Source organism: Vombatus ursinus, unplaced genomic scaffold (assembly GCF_900497805.2).
Source record: "Vombatus ursinus unplaced genomic scaffold, bare-nosed wombat genome assembly UNPS02011369.1, whole genome shotgun sequence".
NCBI classification, from domain to species: Eukaryota; Metazoa; Chordata; class Mammalia; order Diprotodontia; family Vombatidae; genus Vombatus; species Vombatus ursinus.
In genome coordinates this window covers 359,355-381,138 of record NW_020951147.1, presented here as the reverse complement: position 1 = coordinate 381,138, position 21,784 = coordinate 359,355, and the positions used below count along the sequence as shown (strand labels likewise).

The 21,784-nt window shown below is 46.9% G+C and overlaps 1 protein-coding gene across 4 annotated transcripts in view; it reads right to left on the bottom strand.

The window, feature by feature from the left end:
• SHANK2 (SH3 and multiple ankyrin repeat domains 2) overlaps positions 1 to 21,784 on the bottom strand; it is a 712,956-nt gene that overhangs the window by 642,735 nt on the left and 48,437 nt on the right. For all 4 annotated transcript variants that reach the window (XM_027856171.1, XM_027856170.1, XM_027856172.1 and 1 more), the window contains exon 2: positions 14,599 to 14,668. The gene's annotated coding sequence lies outside the window, so the exon portion shown is untranslated. The remainder of the gene's footprint in view (positions 1 to 14,598; positions 14,669 to 21,784) is intronic.

Genomic DNA, 21,784 nt, shown 5'->3' with positions numbered 1-21,784 from the left:
AATGTAAAATACCTCATTGGAAAAACAACTAACATGGAAAATACATTGAGGAAATGATTTAAGAATTACTGGACTACCTGGGGGCAGCTAGGTGGTGCAGTGGATAGAGCACCAGCCCTGGATTCAGGAGGACCTGAGTTCAAATCCGGCCTCAGACACATAACACTTATTAGCTGTGTGACCTTGGGCAAGTCACTTAACCCCATTGCCTAGCCAAAAAAAAAAAAAAAAAGAATTACTGGACTACCTGAAAGCTGCAATTAAAAAAAAAAAAAGCCTAGACATTATCTCACAAGAAATTATCAAGGAAAATTCTCCTGATATTCTAGAACCAGAGGGTAAAATAGAAATTGAAAGACTCTACTGATCACCTCCTGAAAGAGATCCCAAAAGGAGAATTCCCAGGAAATTATAACCAAACTCCAGAGCTCCCAGATCAAGGAGAAAATATTAGAAGCAGCCAGAAAGAAACAATTTAAATACTGTGGAGCCACAGTCAGGATAACACAAGATTTAACACTTCTACATTAAAAGAACAGAGGGATTAGAATACAATATTCTAGAGGGCAAAGGAACTAGGATTATATCCAAGAATCATCTACTCCTCAAAACTGAGTATAATCCTTCAGGAGAAAAATGGATATTCATTGAAATAGAGGAATTTGAAGCATTCCTGATGAAAAGACCAGAGCTGAATAGAAAATTTGACTTTCAAATACAAGACTCAAGAGAAGCATGAAAAAGTAAACATGAAAGAGAAATCATAAGGTATTCAATAAGGTTAAACAGTTCACATTTCTACATGGGAAAGTGATACTTATAATGCCTAAGAATTTTCTTATTATTAGGGCAGTTAGAAGGAGTATATATAAACAGAGAATGCAGGTGTGAGTTGAATATTACAGAATAATATCTTTAAAAATAAAATTAAGGGGTGCAAAAAAGGAAATGCACTGGAAAAGGGGGAAAGAGAGAGGCAGAATGGGATAAGTTCTCTCACATAAAAGAGGCATTACAGTGAAGGAGGTGGGGGGCACTTGAATCTTACTCTCATCAGAACTGGCTCAAAGAGGGAATAACACATACACTCTACTGGGCATATAAATCTACATTAGGCTATAGGAAATAGGAGGGGAAGGAGATTAAAGAAGCGGGGAGATGATAGAAGGGAAAATGGATTGGGGGAGGTAAAAGTCAGAACCAAAACACTTTTGAAGATAGACTGGTAAAAGGGGAGAGAGAATAGGATAAACAGGGGGAAAATGGGATGATGGGACAATCGCCACTCTGGCGATTCTCATAATGAAAAGTCCTTCGACAACAAGGACAAACATTTAAGTGGCCGTTGCTCTGTAAAGCCCTATACAAGACGATGAGGATAAAGAGATAAACGTTACATTGGTCCTGCCTTCTGAGACTCGACATTCTAGTCAGAGCAGAAGGGACAGGTATGATATGAACACAAAGAAGTCTCATATGTGGAGATGAGCAATGGGGGCAGAGATGATGATGATAATAATAGCAACAACTAATATTTATGTAGCACCTACTATGTGCCAGGCACTGTGCTGAGTACAATTATTATATCATTTGATCCTCACAACAACCCTGGGAGGTGCCATTATTATCCCCATTTTACAGATGAGGAAACTGAGGCAAACGAGGCTTCGTGACTTGCCCAGGGTCACATAGCTAGCCCTAGTGGAGGTAAGCGGGAAGAGGGAACTCTTTCACGGCGAGGGGAACTCAAAGATATTAATTTACTAAACCACCGCCCCCCTCTTATTTATGTGAACTATGGTCTAGTCACATTTCCTCCCTGTAATTTCAATTCACTGGATTCAGCCCCTCCTTCTAAGGCTCTTAAAGTATGGGGGGGGGTATCACCCAATATGTCATCCACCTCTTTGAGCAGCTACTTAATCAATAGCTATAGGACTCTGGCTACCTCACTTTCCCCTCTGGCTCTTGGTTCCCTCACCAGTAAAATAAGGGGGTTGGAAGTGCTGACTTATGTGATCCCTAAAAGCTCTCAGATCTATTCTTTTACAGGGATGGTCAAACCCAAAGGGTTCATCAGAAAAGTCTGATTTTATCAATATGTATTACTAATTCCATGCCAGTTAAAGGGGAGAAGGGTGTGGAGAGGGAGGATGGGGACCTTCACAGTTACAGTTTCAACCTTAGTCTCAGGGGATGAATAATCCTATTAACTACACAGTGGGAACAGATCTGGAGGGCTGGGAAAGGCATTTAATTATTCACTCCCGGGAAACATAAGCAGAAAATACCTTTCTAAATAGCAAAGGTGTGGAAAGGGAACCAAGATGCCAGGCTCATCCTTATCACACTCAACTCACCACCTGTTAAGAAGAAAGGGCCTAGGAAAGGAGACACTGGGGTTCCCTAATGCTTCCTGCTCCCCATACCAGGGAAGGGATGACGTTACTCGGCCAGTCGGCCAGAACAGTGTTGGTGTCCGAGGGGCCAGGTGAGAACAAGGTAGGGGAGCCAAAGGTGATGCTGCCTTCTCTGCTGGCCAGCCAGGCTCCAGGAAAATTCACGAGGAGAGAAAACACTACCTGAACATCCAGTCGTTCTTAGAGTACATTCCCCATAGGACCGTGAAACCAGAGCTTTTCACACAAATTAATTATACAGGAAGACTCTGGCATCAAACACAGAGTCCTTGGTTTGACATTTAAAGCCTTTCACAATGTGGCTTCTGCCTGGCTTTCCGGGATGATTTCCCAGTACTTATCCTGCACCCTTCCCTCTACATTCCAATCAAATTAATCCACTTCCCGTTCCCCATATATGACATTGAATCTCTCACCTTGGGGCCTTTGCCCAGGCTGTACCACACGGCAGGGATGTTGTCCACCCTCTGTGGAATTTCTAGTTCCCATCCAAGACGCCACTCCAGTTACACAACCCACACTATGTCTTCCCTGATCCCTCCAGGGAATGTTTCCTCCACGTCCACAAAAACGACTTTCCTGTTACTTTGTATCTATATGTTACGTGTTGTGTCTAGCTTCACAACAGAATGTGACCTCCTTCAGATCAACAACTTTGCTTTTTGGCTTTCTTCCCCCACTTCTTAATTCAGTGCCTGGAGCACAGTAAGTGATTAGCAGAGGCTTACTGAACCTCTGCTAATCCAAGGATTAATCATTAACAATAATGATAATAGCTACCATTTATATAGTGTTTGATCCCACAACCCTCACATCAACCCTGGGAGGGAGGTGCTATTATTATCCACATTCTACCAAGGAGGAAACTGAAGCAAACAGAGGTTAAGTGACTAGCCTAAGGTCACATACCTAAAAGGTTCTGAAGCTAGATTTGAACTCTGGTCTTCTCATCCATTAACATGAGGGGGCACAGGCAGCAGGGACGCTGGATTACTATCCCATTCAACTGAACGTACACTTCAGTTTTTTAAAAGTTATCTAACACAATTTCATTTTCATATAAAATCCTCTTTTGTTCTTTGTGTGTTAAAGTATTTCTCTTTCTTGATGTCTAAGTTCAAAATGTTTCTTGAAGGAAGTGATGCTGGACGCTTCTGAGCAGAATTCTGTGAAAGAAGGAGGTCCACACCTGCTGATGAGTGAGCATTCCTGGGTGCCAACGTGCCCCCACTCTCTGGAAAGGGCCCAACCTGAATATGCCTTTGGAGTCTAGGAGGAAGTCTAGGCTAAAGGATAAAGCAAAATTACAAAGCACTGACTTCCCTATCCATCTTCTACTCCTCCTCCCCCGCTGATCCCCAGCTCTCACAGGTTGCTTTGGTTGCCATGTGGTTCAGCGAAAAAGAGGAAGACCTGGGTTCTATACTTGGGTCAGTGGCTTCACTTCTCTAAGACATCATTTTCTCATCTGTAAAATGGGTACAATAACGCTTGTGCTGCTTACTACAGAGTTGTTTTGAGAAAATTGAAAATTCCTTTATGAGCCTTAGATGGCTGTGTCAATATCAGCTATTAGTATTAGCAATCAGCGATAGCAGATGTTCTTCTTAAGACTCAGTCCCAGTACTCAAAGAACACATTTAAAAAGCACAGACCAAGTCTTCAGAGGCTCCACCAGGGATAATCCTACTCTTGACCTCACTGTGAAGGTGTGGCACCTGGGGTCCATTCACTAGTGTACATCTCTCCCCTCTATACACAAAAGCACAGACAGACACACACACACACACACACGCATGCACGCCACAATTTAAGTGATAAAACAATGCCAAAGGAGAGAGGAATTTCACACACCAGGAAAAGTGATGTATTTGGGACTCTTTGCCAATCTTCCCATCTTGCCAAGTCCTGGCCCAATCTTTATGGAATCCTGGCATTTACACTGGGAGTCAGACTCAGAAAGGCCATGGAAAACTTGGCAAGGTCTTGGGGAAAATCTCACAAGGTTACTAAAAGGTCCAGAAGCATAGAAAAGGAGTGAGATGATGAAATATCATGGAGCTGCCATTTTTTCTTGCTGAAGAAGGGGAGTTGGCAGCACTGGAAGCTTGTGGCTGAAGAGTTCTGATACGCACATGGGATCCTGCCATGCCAGGAGAACCAGCTGACCACCCTCAAGCAAATGCAAGACCACAACCACATTCACAGTCCCCACGTCCCAGACAGTGAAAGCCTCTAAATATCAGAACGAGAAAATCAAGGAAAGGATGGGGTCTTGTTTCCTAGAGACCCTCAAGAAATAGATCAAACCAAATCCATCTCCACAGTGACTAAGGAACACGAAAAGGGTGGTAAGACTTCATCCCTGCCATCCTAGTGATCACAGCCTAGTGGAAGGCTTTGTCACATATATAATGTACAGTGTTGAGTGTTTCAGAGAGGGTCAAGCACAGTGTATGGGAGATCCACATGTGGTAGGGACCAGAGGCATCTGGGAAGGCTTGCCCTGGAGGACAGGCTACCTGAGCTGGGATCTAATAGAGGGTAGAACTCTGACAGGCAAAGAGAGGAAGGACATCCACCTTCCAGGACAGCAAAAACCTGAGAGAAAACAGCACCTGCTCACAGAGCAGCTCGGGGCTGGAGGGAAGGGTGTGAGGAAGGGAATAATTGGAGATAAGGCAGAAAGGGTAGGAAGGCACCAGGCTGGAGAAGTCCTTGAATGGCAAAGAGGTAGAGATTTTGGTAATAAGAGAGGCTACTCCAAAAGCCGTCTGAGCAGAGTGATACAATCAGACCTTAGAGCAGCGCCTAGCACTTGCCATATGTTTATTGCTTGACTGACTGACCTCTGGGATGCACAGGAAGGGTGGCTCTGACTTGGGACCTGATCCATCCTAGTACCAAAGACGAAATGTATCACTCAAAGTCTCTTCAAGCCCTCGAATCTGATTCTTTGTAAGTGAAAAGAAGTCTTTGTGGGAAGGCTTCAGGGATATCCATCCCAAAAGGCAACTTTAGACATGCCTAATAATGGCTGTATTTTGGAGCACAAGAAAGAGGGCCACTTCACGCTCTCCCCCTTTCTCGGGCCACTAGCTCTCAAACAAGGGAACTCCTCATTTTGTGAGGGGGCCTCATCTCAATGCCAGGGAGAAGAAGCCAAGACTTCCCCAATAGCTGGGACCAGAGCAGACAGTCCATTTCCCAGGGGACAGGGCAAGTCACCATCCTGCTTTCCAAGTTAAGAGAATTCAACTCTGTTCCACAGCTAGCCCACCTCCTCGGGTTTCATGGCTGATAAGTAGGGGGTATCCCTTTCCACATTTCATTCATTTGTCTACCCAGGGTAAGAAACCAACTCCTCCCCCAGCAGACAAAAGCCAGACAAAGCAAGCAGTCTGATCACAAAAAGAGAGATTCCCATGGATGCCACTGCCAACAGAAACCAACGGAAAGGAACAGAAGTAATAGCACCATCAAGAGAACCCCAAAGAGAAAGGACTTCAGCCCTTTAGTTCTTTATGGGCAGTGGGCCAGGAAAGAAAATAGAAAATGGGTTTACTCTAAATTATGGTGTTTGAAAAACTTCCAAGACCCAAGTCCTATTGTCCAGCGCAGCTCTGGGCCCACGGGACTGGTCTGGGAATCCGTGTGTCTTGGCCAGACGCGTCAAACAAGGGGGAACCAAGATTCCACACAAGGAGATCAGGGCAGGCTGCCTTTGAGAAATTGCTGCTAAAGCCTGCATTCCCTCAGCACCTTGTCTACTCATAAACTCAGGCAGAAAGCAAAATTAAAGCAAAAATGACATTGGAGATGCAGTAATCAAAAATGCTAAACAGAGAGCTAAGTACCTATCAGAATCATTCTCAACAACTCCATCAGCTCAAAGAGGGGGGAAAAAAAAACCTGAATGTCGGGGCATGAGAGAAAACCATTTGCTTTCACCAAATAGGAGAAATCTTTGCTTATGTGGTGGGAAGAAGCCCTACTGTGCTCCTAGAGTGCCCAGATGGACAACAGGGCAGACGCCATTCATCATGGGAGGGGAAAGCTCTCTGTCTGTCTGTGTAGGGACTTCCAACTTCACTGGACTGCTTTGTAAAAGACCATAACTTGAAGGGCCCTCCCAGCTCTGAATCCAGGCAGCTGGGTAGTACATGAATAGCCCAGGAGTCAGGAAAACCCGGATTTAATCTGGACTCAGGTAGTCACTAGCTGGATGACTATGGGCAAGTCACTTAACTCCTGTTTGTCTCAGTTTCCTCACCTGTAAAATGGAGATAATAGCACCTACCTCACAGGGTTCTTGTATCAAATAAAATAATAATTATAATAATAATAATTATAAAGTGCTTATAATCATTATAAAGCATTTATAAATAATTATAAAGTGCTTACAAATAATAATTATAAAGTGCATATAAATAATAATTATAAAGCACTTACAAACAATAATTATAAAGTGCATATAAAAATAATTATAAAGTGCTTACAAATAATGACAATTACAAAGCACTTATAAATAAGCACATGATAAACACTGTATAATTAGCTAGTCGTGGTAGTCATCACTGTTGTCACCACCACCATCATCATCGTAGCAGTATTTTCATTACTGGTTCCCTGTACTACATCCAGCAGCTTCATGAGTGTCCACTATCATCCACCTTCAAAGAATCCGAGTATGGCTAAGGCAGCAGACGCTGGAGGTCTTCAAATTCAACCCAACACCCTCGTTTCACCAGGCACCCAGAGAAAGGAAGGAATGTACCCAGGGCCCCCAGATAGTAAGTATCTTAGCCAAGCTTCTAACCCAGGCCCTCAGACTGTTCTCCATCCAGGGCCCTCTTTCTACTACACCAAATTAAGGAAAAGGGACGGGCGAGATGGCCGTCACAGACATGCTTAGCCTCCATTGCATAGTATGACTCCAGACTGATCCAATGTTGAGGTGTCTCTTAAAACCTTTTAGTCATGAACGGGATTTGGTCAAGAAGAGCCAACTTCTTTACAAAACAAGCAGAGATACGAGACAGTGATGCTGGAAGGAGCAGAGGCCTCACTTCAGCCCATCCAGAGAAGGCTTGTCAATAACACTTAGTACCATCTTCATTACAACCTGGGCAAGAGGACGCGTGACAATGAACAGTTGGAGGCTTAGGGTGGGTGTCTGTCTTTTGTGTCTATTCTCCAGATGACTCAGACACTCATTTTACCGCCATCTATCTCACTATAATGCTTTCTAAAGCATCGATTTCTGTAGAGTTGCTGAGATACAAAAAGCCTTAGCACACAGGACATGGAACGTCAGAGAGGGGAGGGTCCTCCGAACACAAGACATGGAATGTCAGTGTTATTACAGACTTTAAAATACCAACTGATTTAACATTCTTTGTTGAGTTGCCATATGTTAAGTGGGCAAAGGTATTGTACTAGATGCTAGAGGAGACAGTGTCCCTGTTTGAATTAAGTATGGGAAATGTGGTTTCTTCCTTACACAGAGGGCATCCGGACAATTTCACACATTTCAGGGTTCACACACACACATGCACATATGCACGCGCAACATGCTAGGACTGCTCTCCAATTTGCTACATTCATGGACATTAAAGGAATGGTCAACAGAAAGACCTGGAATCCAAGGAAAGGGGAAACCTAATCCCGAGTTTAACATGCTACTTACTAACATGTAACATGTAACATGTAACAGCTACTTACTAACGTTTCTTGACTTCACGTGACTGAGAGTCTGTCTTCACTCTAGTAGCTCTGGGTGACCTGACTGGTTCTTTAGCCTCTCTGAGGCTCAGTTTCCTCATCTGTGAAATGAGGATTATCTTGCCCTCTCTGCACCACCAAGTCATTGAGGATCCCATGAGATAGTAGACAGATGGCATTTGCTAACTGACCTGTTAGAACAACATTGGCCGCTCTTTGTATAATTATCACTGTCCTACCAATGTCTTCACTCTTGTTCATGATTTCATCTTTATTTTGCTGCCAACACTTTTAAAGTTCTGGGTACAACCTGAGCATCATCATCACTGTTATAACTATTCAAAGTAGGATGAGAAAGAGACCTACATTCAGTCAAAAATGGGACATGGCAACACCAATATTTCAAGAAGACAAATAATGAGGCTTCTCTTCCCCAGGCAGCACCAAGCCCTCCCTTCTGAGCCAGGGCAGGACCCTGTATGCGCCGGAGGAAAGTCACTCCATTACCCATCTGTGCCCTAGTTTCAATGAAAAAGTCAGACCTCTTGGTGTGGCATTCAAAGCTTTCACACAGTAAGCATCTAGTCAACATTTTCAGTTCACAATGGTAGTGTTTCTTTGGGTAAAGGTCAAAACTACCGGAATGACGAGTGGCCGTTATACCTGTGCTGATGATTCCAGGAACCCCCTCAAAGTCTGAGCATGGTGACTAAGTCAAAGGTCATCCCATCCACACTCTTTAGGATAGGACACACTCCCATCTTATCTGCTCCCCACCTAATCCTCATTCAACCAGTCTGGTCCCCTGGGTTCCGCTAGGTGTCCATCCCAGGGCTCGACCTTACAGAATCAGAGAATGTTGGAGCTGTCGGGGACCTTAGCAAGGTCTATTCAAACCCTCTCACAGACTCCCAAGGAGCCTTCAGGAGGTGGCAGCACCCCAGCTTTCATGAGCTTGTTCTGGAGGGTAACTAGAAGGCAAAGTGCAGGTTTTGCACTCGACAAGCTACCCAAGTCCATTTAGAAGGAAGTATGACGGTCTCAGGGAAAACAGCACTCGGTGAGTCCCAGACTTCTGGGGCCACCATGCTGACTTGGGTATGGGGAACCTGGCCCCCAATTTCTGGGGTCCACAGAGAAGAGGTAGCAACTCTATGAAGAAACATTTGGGCGAGGCAAACCAGGTGAATCACCGCCATCTAATCAAGCCCATAAGAAAGGGAAACTCACTGAAAGAGAGCTCTGATTCCTCAATCAAGCTGCAGGCCTAATAAATTACATACAAATTAAGATAATGGGATAATCTTGATTCAATCAAGCCTTCCAGACTTAGAACTTAACCCTTCAGCATCTTGTGCATGGCCAGGACTTCTCAGCAGGGAGGAGGCACAGCCTTGGTTCAGAGCGCTGAACCCTCGGTTAGGGGAAGGAGGCCTAAATCCTGCCGCAGACATCCCTAGCTCTGTGACCCTGGACCAATCTCTTACTGGACTGGAGTCTTAGTTTCTACATCTGTAAAATGGGAATAAATAGGACTTCCAGTACTAACATGGTTTGGAGTGAGAGGAACACAGACTTGGTGCTGAAAAGGTGCTGAGGCCATCTGGTACCAAGGGTAAACATGAGGCCCGGAAGTCAAATTACTTGTACAAGGTCCCTTAACCAGCCATTGTCAAAGGCGAGATCTGAACGAGGGTCCGGCTCTGCCACCCAAACACGGGCGACTTTGGGGAGCTCACTCCCCTCAGTTTCCTCATCGATAAAATGGGGTCCAAGGGCCCTCCCAGCTGGAAGACGAGGATTCTGTGACTCTTAGATCTGACCTTCCAGGCTCATTCGTTATGAGGTGAGAATAAGATAAACGACAGAAAGAGAATTTAGAAATTCTCCGCCAACGTCAGCTCCTCTCAGCAATAATAACGATGACAAGTAGAACGACAATAACTCAGAGACTCCCGCGACTCTTCACGGATGCCTGGCACCCGATTTCTAGCTGGAAGAGGCTCGACAGGCACCTAGTCCAAGACCCTCATTTTACAGATAAAGAACTAGGACCCAGAGATAAAATGACTGGTCCAGGGTCACAGAGGCAGTAGAGGACAGAGCTGGGATTGAAAGGAAGCCTCCTCTTCAGACACAAATGCAGAGGGCTTTCCACATCTCGCAGCAGGGCACAGGCAGAGGAAGCCCTGAGGATCCCAGAAAGCCTCATCCCCCATCCTCCTTGTGGTTCTTCTGTCCCAAGCCCCACGGTCAGCATGGACAGTGAATATCCAGCGTCCTCCACCCGCAGCTGGACAAACCTGGGTTTGAATCTTGCTTCAGACAGTACTGGCTGTGTGACCCCGAGAAACGCACAGAATCTCTCTAAGCTCTGAGGGGGGATAAAAAGGGCCCCCTCTGAACCAAGCTGTTGTGAGGATCCAGTGACGTAGCAGATCAAGGGCCATGGGTGGACGTCCATGACGTCATCAATGTGAGCCGGTAATCACAAAGGGCAGCCTCCGCCTGGGCAAACACCCCAGAAGTCTTTCTGTGTTAACCCCAGAAAAAGGCACCAAAACGATGTTCCAGCAACGGCAGCAGCAGCAGCAGGAGGTCATGGTGACATGGCGCTCTGTGGTCAGTAAAGTGACTGATGCCTGTAGGCACGGCTCACCCCACAGCTACTCAAAACTGGTCCACAAAGCAAAACAAATTAAGGTCAGAGAGCTGAGAAACAAAGCTTTGCTATTAATCATGGTGGTGCAACTCTGAGAGGCCTGGGTTAGCATTCAGAGTATCACATATAAGTCAAGAGCAAAAACGGGCCTCAGACCATCCAGACTGCCTTCATTTTACAGATGAGGAAACTGAGGCAGGCCAAGGTGACTGAGCCAAGTGCTTACACTGGGAGGAAGCAGAGACAGGGTTCCAGCCTGGGACTCCGGGGAAGTCACCCCTCCCAGAGGGAGGCCCCTCCCAGCTCTGAATCCCATGATCCCGCTCTGGGCCTCACTCCCCACAAAGGGACCCGGAGAAGCCAGAATGCCGGATGAGACAATGCCCGGGAGCGGCTAGGGCTGGGCATGTGGTTTGCTGTGGATTTCCAAAAATCCATTTCGCGCTCAGATAGGGCCTTCTAGTCACCTTGGGACTCTGGGCAGCCTAACCACGACGTGTTCTCAAAAAGCAATGATGTGCTGGAAGAAATCAGAGACCGAGAAAAAACGCAGTGAAAGTCTCGGGCAACCAGCAAAGTCAGTTCCGCTTTTGTAAAAACAAATTATTCCACGTGAGTGAGACTGAGAAATGACATCACAGGCCTTGTTGTTCAACACCTCTCATTCCAGAGATGTAAAAACCAAGGCTAGACCACCATGCTGTGTGTCATTTCTTCTAATCTGGTACGTGCTTAGAAAGCACATCAGTGAGCTTATTAACACTGTATGAAAAGGAAGAGTAAATAGGCTGGAAAAAAAAAACCCAGCAGCCCTAATAAACGTTTGAGCTCCAAAATCTATATGGAATTGACACAGAGCTGCAGCAGTACGAAAATCTCCTCGGTACATAAGTGGCCGAAGTATATGAAACGTTTTCAAAGAAGAAATAGAAGCTATCAGCAACATATGAGAAAATGCGCCAAATCACTGATAACCATGAAGATGATCAAAGACAGATGTAGCCAATGCTGGTGGGGCTGTGAGAAAACAGGCACACTCTAACCCAGCGCCGGCGGGTCTGTGGAGCACTTTGACAACCTGGGAGAAATCACTCTGGAATTGTGGAATAAGGTCAGTGCATCATTCACATCCTTGGACTCAGGGATCCTACGACTTGGCAAGTACCACCAAAGGTCAAAGACTGAAATCAATCAATCAGTCAACATTTATTAAGCTCCTACTATGTGCTCGGCTGGATTTGCAATCATAGGACCCGTATCCGAATCCCACTAACACGGTTTCCACTCTGTGAAACCTCGGGGAGTCACAGAACTTGATCTGGGCCTCAATTTCTTCACCTGAAAAAATGAAGGGGCTAGAATGAGATGATCTCGAGCTCCCTTCCACATCTAGATATGTGATCTTTTGAAGAGAAGAATTCTGAAAAGTCCAAGAAGACCTCGATGAACTGATGCAGAGTGAAATGAGCAGAACCAGAAAAATGGAGGACGTGATAACCAACCCATCTACACGAAGATGATCAGAATTACAGAGTTCGGACCAGTGTGGGTCCCAGAGGCCTGGGGAAGAAACACAACTGCTTCCATTTGGTAGAAAAGGAAGGCGGGTTAGGGCATGCCTCATGCTGCTACAGGGCTTAACTTTAAGCCAATACAGCTTGATATCTTAAAAAATAAAACTATAGACACACAAGTGAAGGTATTGCAGGATTGTGGTTATTGGGGAGAAATTAGGAGGTGAACAACAAAATCTGTTTTTTGAAGGCTTTTTTACAAAGAGTAAACAGGCTTTCTTTGCCTCTTAGACAGATATCTATCTCTCTGGGCAGCCGACAAGCCTTGTCCTGCCTCAGGCAGAGGACTCTCAGTCAAGCAGGGCAGGTGGGCTTCGGTTTCTGCCCTGGGACCTCATCCTTCGGGCCACGAATCACAGCAGCCTCAGAACCGGCATCGTCTGAGAGCAGCGGGTTCCACTGATGGGAGGCAGGGTCGGGACGCTGCAGAATACAGTGGCAGGAGACGTGGCTGGCATCCTTCCACTGATGTTCCCTAGCTGTGTGACTCTGGACAAGTCACTTTACCACTCTGCTCATTCATTTTTTAAGTTGGTAACAAGGCATTCACTGCCCACCTCATAGAGTTGTGGGGAAATGAATGAGCATTTATTAAGCACCCCTGCATGCCAGGCACTGTGCCAACCGCTTTCCAAATACTGTCTCAGTTGATAATGAGAAGGAAGTTTAGGGAGGGGTTGGGAGGAAAACGTGCTGTAGAAACGTGAGTGTTGATGTGATATCTCTAAATGCTGGGGATGGTGATAGCCATCGTCTGTGCTCAGTCCTGTAACCAGACGCCTCCGAATGCCATTCAAGGCCTCTCTCACTAGGGACAGGCAGGCACTGTTCTTCCAAGCTCTCTGGGTTGCCAAGCAAGGACAAAGACAGCCAGCAGCCCAGAAGGGGATGATCAGCGCCTGCTGAGCATGGTCGCCTGAGGAGGGAGGGAACCCGGGGAGGGACAGACGCTCCATGTCTCCAAGAGGAGACCAAATTAAAGAAGATGGAGGGGAAGGGGAGCAAAGATGGAGCCCATCCTGTGGACCTGGGAAACAGCAGGGAACATACAAACGCACCAGGAAGGACAGAGGACCGGCAGATGGAGATGAAGGACTGAGCTTGCCAGTGGCCATCACTGCCTGGGATGGCAAAGCCAGGACAGCAGAGGCTGAGTGATGGAGGAAGGAGTCCTAGCCGGGAGCCCGGGTAGCCGAGCTCAGCCCCACCTCCGCCACGTCGGCATGCATGGCAGTCTGCATTTTACCGAGTGCTTGCTCGTTTATTTGAGAACATAAAGGACCAGGCGAGCAGCTTGGCACAGGGACAAGATCCACACGGTCACGGGTGAGTTCACTGACCTTCTGTAAGGTGAAGGGGTTGGACAAGAAAACCCCCTGCGTCTCTTCCAGGGCTGCATCTAGGACCCCTAGAATGCTCCTACAACCCAGTAAGGGAAGTGGTATAGGAATTCTCTCCACCTTTACAGATGGGGGAACTGAGGCACTGAGGTGAAATGACTTGCCCAAAGGCCTTCTGACTCCAAACCCAAAGCTCTCTCCCAGCTAAAGGACTTCCCCTCTCTAGATCTCAGTTTCCCCCTTTGTAAAATAATTGGATTATACCACATAACCTCTAAGGTCCCTCCTTCCGACTCGGGCCCTAAGAGTGGAATTTTTCTGGGGAAATCTGTCAAATTACAGCTACACGTTCAACACCCCCCAGGTTTCCTCTGTCTCCTACGGTTTTCTCCTAAAGGACACACATCTCCCACCTCCACACCTTTGCAATGGTTGTCCCTCGCACCTAGAATCCAGTCCCTCCTCATCTCTGGCCTCTGAGAATCCTCCGTCCCCTAGGAAGCTGCACTCATCCTCTTCTTCCTGGGGGAAATGAAGCCTTCCCTTACCTAGTAGTGCCTTGTCCAAAAAGGAAAATAAAAAGCACTTTGCATGTACCTTGTATACTTTCTGCATATATGGATTTACGTGCGTGTTATCTCTCCTGATAGAATGTAAGCTCCTCGAGGGCAGGGGCTGGTCCACTGTCTTTATATATATATAGCACAGTGGTGCCTACCGAGCACAGTGTGGGGCATACAGCAGGCATTTAATGAATGCTTGCTGCCTGATGGATCAGTTACTCCATTAGGGTCATCCAGAGAAGACACAGCACAGGGGGCGCAGGGCACCTTCCCAAAGCGACTTTCCATATGTGGGGGTCATGGGTCAGCACTTACCGGGAAGCAGAAAGAGGGCAGGACACAGAATCACCACGTCAGTTTCCCCGATCCCCGTGAATCCAGCGTCCTGTTGGAGATAACACAAGGAGAAGGGGGTGAGCATGGAAGGCGACCTCGATGTCCCCGCTCGACTCCTATCTGCTCAGAGGTCCTTTGCAAGGTTCAGAGGTCAACGCCCACCCCGGGGAGCTGCCTGATGGTGAGGGCACCCTGGCTGGCAAGGGGAGACAATTTTATCGGTCACTATTGATCCAAACCATCGGCACTGAATTCTCAGAATGGAAAGAGTTCTAACCGTATTGGTTTTTGTTAATAACTGATGTTTCAACTAGAATTTTATCACCTCAAACAACCACCATAGTCTCTTCTATCTGTCCTTATCAAGAAACGCCTTTGTCCTGCTGATTTCTGACGAGAAGGGGTAGCAGAGAAGGAGCAGGACCCATCAAGATGATCCGCTCGTGGGGAACAGGGACTGCCTTTACCTTTCTGTGTGCCCCCAGCACTCGGCGTGGGTCTGGCATAGAGCGGGTGCCTAATAAATGCGTGGTGCTTGTTCACTGACTGACCATTCTAGATCTGTCCTGTCTTCCACGTCCCAGGATGCTCCCTGAGCTCTCCTAAGCAAGACAGCCGGGCACAACAAATACCCTGTCATCTTCCTATGGTCTGACCGGTCCTACTCAGTGGGGCAGGAGAGGATGGTCTTCTCATCTGTAGGGGCAATTTCCAAAAAAAATAATTTTGCCTCTTGCCTGAAGGTGTATTTATTGCTGCCTATAAATGGAATGACTAACAGAGAGGCATGATATAGTAGGAATCACTGAACCTGGAGTCTGAGGCCCTGGGTTCAAATCCCACCTCTCCTTGGGCAGGACACTGCCCTTCTCTGGTCTCTCTTCATCAATAAAGTGAGGAGGGTGGAGGAGCTGGCCTCCCGGTCCCTCCAGGCTCCAGAACTCTGGCCCGACCCGCTCTCCCCAGCCAGAATACAGCCCCCCCGTCACCTATCCCCACCCTGCCGTGCCTTTTGCAGAATCAGCTCACTGTCTTTATTCTCACTGGGTGTGCTTTTAAAGGCACCAGAAAGGCTGTTTTGTATCTGTGCTTACGGGACCAGGGAAGAGAAAGCCAAAATGGGGGCGTGAGCTGGGGGCGTGAGCTGCGGCCATGCTCTTGGGGGAGTTGAGGAATCAGCTCTGTCTCTGGGCCGGGGCAGGTCAGCCAGGGGCTTGTTATGGCAGGCGCGGGGCAGAGAGCCAAAGCAGCCAGATGGGAGATGAGGGTCCAAATCCGGGTGCTGCTCCTGGAGGCCCGGGTGATCTTGGGCCTCTTTCCTCCTCTGCCCTTTGAGATGCCTGGGCTATGTGTTCTGAGGACCCTTTCAGCCCAGAATTCTGGGATCCAGAAGAGACAGGAGAGCCCACCTCCAAATTCACCCTCCTCAGCTTTCCCCTTCAGACAGCAACTGCCTGGCACAGCTGGAGTTCCAGACCTATAATTCACCCAGGGAAGATGGGTGCCCTCAATTCCTAATTAAAATGTGTCAAGGAGGCCTACATAATTCTTTGGGTTTCCAGAAAATAGCCCCTTAGGACGAGCGCCAGCCCACCAATGTTGGTTACTCAAAGGCTGCCAGACAAACTAAATTCCAACCCCAATTAACCCCCACCCACCCACCCCGGGGTCAGGTGACATTTGAGTCCATAACTCAACCCGCTAAGACACACCTGAAACGAGGATCCTCCCCACCCCCAGCGCCACGTCAGACTGTAAATGGCGCGTCTGCAGCTCCTTCTCAGGACAACAAACCCTGGTGCAAGGAGCTAATACCAGGCCCTAAAAATAGTGGCAGATTGGCTGGCCTGGCTCCCTCCCTCTTCTCCCGCTAAGTTCAGTCTCCAGCCCGAGAGGCCCAGAACGATCAGGACGGCCTGCCCCCCCCGCCGAGCATGAGCTAACCCTCACCCATCCCTCCTCCAGGACTCTTCCTATGCTTACCCTGGGCCCGCAAGGCCGTAATGTCTCTGTCCTTCCAGTCACCAGAGCACCGCCGACCCCCTCTGCCAGGGAGGCAGAGGCCAGGCCTGGTCACCCAGCTCCGATGGGGCCAGGTCTCTGCCCTGGCCTCCAAGGGTCTGGCTCTCTGATACACACCCCAGACTCCTCCAACAAAACAAGACGCTCGTCATAGGCAGAAACAACTCTTGCCATTCCCAGTGTTATGAAGTTTGCAAAGTGCCTCGAGGTGCCAGGGCCCACCAGGGGTGACATATACTCTCTATTCCAGGAAGGTTCTCCCTCTGCTTCATGGTTTCCTCTCCCACCTGCCAGGCCTCTGTGCAGGGTGAGGAGCCAGGGCCTCGAGGCCACACGTGGCCCTCTAGGTCCTCAAGTGCAGCCCTTTGAACGAGTCCAAGTTTTACAGAACAAACCCTTTTAGGAAGGGGATTTGTTCAGGGAGGTTTGGATTCAGTCAAATGAGGACCTTGAGGCGGAAGTCTCCCACCCCTGCTTGGCCCCTTAGGATCCTTAGCTTCCTTAAAGCCTCAGCTCAGGTTCAGTTCCCTCCCCAGCCCCTCCCACCAAGCCCCACCCCACCTCATACACACTGGGGCACCAAGTCTTCCACAATCCCTCCCTCCTCAAATTGTTCTGTTTGCTTCAGCCACGCAGGCTCTGTTTTACCAATATGATGCACACTCCTTGAGAGCAAGGACTGATTCCTTTTTTGCCTTCCTCATTCCCGAGAGAAGTGGCAGAGTGGATAGCATACTGGACTTGGATGGAGTCAGGAAGATCCGAATTCAAATCCTGCCTCAGACATTTATTTGCTATCTCTGGGGACGGTCTTGGCTAAGTCTCTTAAATATCCATTTGCCTCTTTCCCAATTGGTAAATGGTCAAAGGATATGAACAGGCAGTTTTCAGATGAAGAAATTAAAGCCATCTATAGCCATATGAAAAAATGCTGGAAATCACCATTGATTAGAGTAACGCAAATCAAACAACTCTGAGGTACCATCAGATTGGCCAACGTGACAAAACAAGGAAATGATAAATATTGGAGAAGATGTGGGAAAATTGGAACACTAATGCATTGTTGGTAGAGTTATGAAATGATCCAACCATTTTGGAGAGCAATTTGGAACTATGCCCAAAGGGCTATAAAAATGTACATACTCTTTGACCCATCAATAGAACTTTTAGAGCTGTATCCCAAAGAGATCATATGAATGGGAAAAGGACCCACATGTACAAAAATATTCATAGCAGCTCTTTGTGTGGTGGCAAAGAAGTGGAAATTGAGAAGATGCCCATCAATTGGGAATGGCTGAACAAGTTATGGTATATGAGTGTAATGGAATACTATTGTGCTATAAGAAACGATGAGCAGGCTGACTTCAGAAAAACCTGGAAAGACTTGTATGGACTGACACAGAGTGAAGTGAGCAGAACCAGGAGAACATTGTACACAGTAACAGCCACCTTGTGCGATGACTGACTTTGATAGACTTAGCCCTTTCTCAGCAATACAAGGATCTAAGACATCTCCAAAGGCTGCATGATGGAAAATGCTGTCCACATCCAGAGAAAGAACTGTGGAGTCTGGATGCAGATAGGAGCAGACTGTTTGCTATTTTTTTTGTTTTGTTTCCTCTTTCTGGTGGTTCCTCCCATTGGTTCTAATTCTTCTTTACAACATGACTAATGTAGAAATATGTTTAATAAGAATGTATATGTAAAGGCTATATCAGATTCTGTGCCATCTTGGGGAGAGGGGAGGGGAAGGAGGGGAAGAAAATTTAAAACTCGAAAGCTTATGGAAGTGATTGTTGAAAACTAAAAATAAATTAATTAATTTAAATTTTTAAAAAATCTGTTGGCCCCAGTTCTTCATCTGTAAAACGGCAAAAATACTACTACCTAGTCAGTGAGGAGAGTCCCTGGCAGGATCTGAACCACGGTCGCCTGACTCCCAAATCTAGAGCTCTTTCCACCACTTAAGGGAAGGTAGGCAGATCTCACCCACCAGCATGTGCCAAGGGGGCCGAGGGCTGTCCCAGTCACGCACATGCAGGAAGCCATTCAGCGGTCTGTGGTCCTTCAGAATGATGGACTCACTGGCATCACTTAGGCTGCCGTAACCAATGCTTCTGCCAGCCTTTCATTTTCTAGTCAGAGAAAAACACTTGTTCTTGTTGGGGTTCCAATTTTTGGCAGGATTTGTCCACTGCACTCTCCGGTGGACTGCCAGTCCATTAATCCTGTTTGCCTCAGTTTCCTCATCTATAAAATGAGCTGGAGATGGCAAAGCACTCCAGCATCTCTGCCAAGAAAACCCCAAATGGGGTCATGAAGAGTCAAACACGAAGGAAAGCATTAACGAAAGCATTAAAAAGCTCTAGCAAGAACTCAATCTTAGATTTTGCTCTAGAAAACAACTAGGTTTGATTTAGCAAACCTAGGATTGGAAGAAAAGTGGTCAGTTAGAAAAATCTCTGCAGCGCGTTTCTCTCATAAAAGTCTGCTATCGAGGCTGGAACTACAGACTTTATAAACATATGAGGACAAAGGTTATTTCCCAGATCAGTTAGCGATCGCTGAACATGAACGGTTTTAAAAGGGGAAATCCACACCATCAGCAATGTGGAAGATAGCTCCAAATAACTCATAGAAGAATTAAATAAAATAATTCCATGGTTCCCCCAGCCCATCAGACTGATAAAGATGAACAAAGACTAAATGTTTCTGTGGCTGTAGGAGGACAGCCTCACCGCTGGAGCTGAGGACTGGTCTGACGTTCTGAAAAACATAGAATAAACTATACCACACATGCCCTTTGACCCAGAGATATAGCTACGAGGCTCATGCCCTAAGATGTCAGAGACAGAAGAAAAAGTCTCCCCTAAGACAGAGGGACATACGCTTCTAGACTTCCATCCTGTCGCCCCTGGGGCAAAGACCTGGGAGGAAAGAAGCTGCCCACCCGCAGGAGAACTGTGCAGAAACTGTGTATGATGAATGTAACAGGAAACCACCGTGCCCTAAGATGTGTCAGACATGGAGAATTCAGAGAAACCTGGCAAACCTTGTAGGAATGAAGTAGTGAAAAATGAAGTCAGCGGAACCAGGACAACAACCCACATGATGGCCAGAATAATTGAAAGAAAAAATCCTGAAATGCCTCAGAGTGCTGATGCATGCTGGGACCGGCAGAGGACAGATGGGAGAGTGTGCAGCCAGCCTCTCATGGGAGGTGGGGGACTGTGGGTGCAGAATGAGGCGTACGGGGGCAGCTATGTGGTGAAGTAGATAGAGCACCAGCCCTGGAGTCAGGAGGACCTGAGTTCAAATCCGGCCTCAGACACATAACCCTTCCCAGCTGTGTGACCCTGGGCAAGTCACTTAACCCCATTGCCTAGCCCCCCCCCCCCAAGAAAAGAGGCATATATCTGTCAAACATGACCAATGTGTGGACTTGTTTGGACTGACTGCATTTATCTGTTAAAAGTGTGGGCATGAGGGAGGCGGACTACTGGCAATGGACTGGTTTGTATTAAGTTTCTGAGGGGTTTTTTTTAAGAACATCAAAACACAGGCTCAGATTCTTAAAATCTAGCCAATAGCTTACTGATGTTTAGACTCCTTAAGAGTCTGCCCAACATGATGGATGTTCTAATAAACCTTGTCTTTGGCTGAAAGAAGGCTTGGTTGAATTCTTTTGGGCAGGACTCGTGTGTTGTGATTTTGGGGTCCCAGGACCCCTGAACCCCTAAACCGCATCATTTCGGTGGCCCGTACGGGGAAACTGCCTAACCCCAAGTTCTTCTCCTAGACCCCCAAAAGGAAACCCTGGGCTTTCCCATATGGCCAAATCTCTAGCGTTCTCCTGAGGCTATAATTCCATACTTCCTTATGGCCCCAGGCCACTTCCCACCCTTAATCCTATCTAGGCTCCATTCTCCCTTGGCCACCCCTGGAGTTCTATTACCTCATAGACTACTTGACCAGTCCTAGATCCCTCCCATAGTCTCTGTATATAAGGTCCATCTTTTTTCCATTAAGATGCTCAGATTCCTAAAATCTAGCCAATAGCTTACTAATGTTCAGACTCCTTAAGAGTCTGCCCAATATGATGGATGTTCTAATAAACCTTGTCATTGGCTGAAAAAAAAAAAAAGAACATCAAAACACAGACACAAGAGTCCCTCCTGTCATCTACCTCCACCGTCTCTGGTCTCTTTAGAATCTCATTTTCATGTATTTGCTAGATCAGCACATCTGGTCAGAAACACTGGGTCACATCTGAATGTGTGCACATCTTAGAACATACTATACAACTTGCATATCTGTATACACATATGTGAGCAAACACACACACACACACGTACACACCCCTCACTGGGTGATCTCACATTGCACCCACTTAACGGTAACACTCACCCCTGGGCTCATTGCCTGTCCTAATGGTAACCAGTCTGCTTAATCCTATGACCAAGGCCACTTTGATATTTCAAGGAAGTTGACAAGCTAAACCCTTACAGGGAGAAGAGATCCATGCCCCAAAATGAGCAGGTTCGAGGGGACAGGGCACTCCATGATGACTGAGTGACTAAAGATACAGCCACACTTAACTCCACTAAACACATATGTGCATACACACATATACACATGCACACATGTGCGCACATATATATATATATACATGTACACACATGAGCGGGCACCATCTCTTTGGAAAAACCGACATACTCCATATGTAAAGGCCCTTGATTCAGAGGGGAAAGGAAATAAAGAAGAAAAAAAAACCCATCAGACATTTAGCTGTAAAATGTGATTAGCATGTTTACATCCTAGTCTGAAAAAAAAAATTGCTTTCAAGAAAAACATATTGTAGAAGGCAAAATTAGTCCATAAAGAAGGAGAAAGAAGGGGAGGGAGAAAAGGGGGGATGGATGGGGAGGAGGGAGGGAAGGAAAAAGAGTAAGAGGAAGGGAAGGAGGAAAGGAAGGAGGGGGAGGGAAAGAGAAAAAGGGAAGAAGAAGGAAGAGGAAAGGAAGAGGGGAAGAGAAGGGAGGAAGGAAGGGAGGGAGGGAGGAAGGAAGGAAGGAAGGTAGGTAGGAAGGAGGGAGCAGGGAAGGAAGGTGGGAGGGAGGGAAAGCAGGAGGGAGGGAGGGAG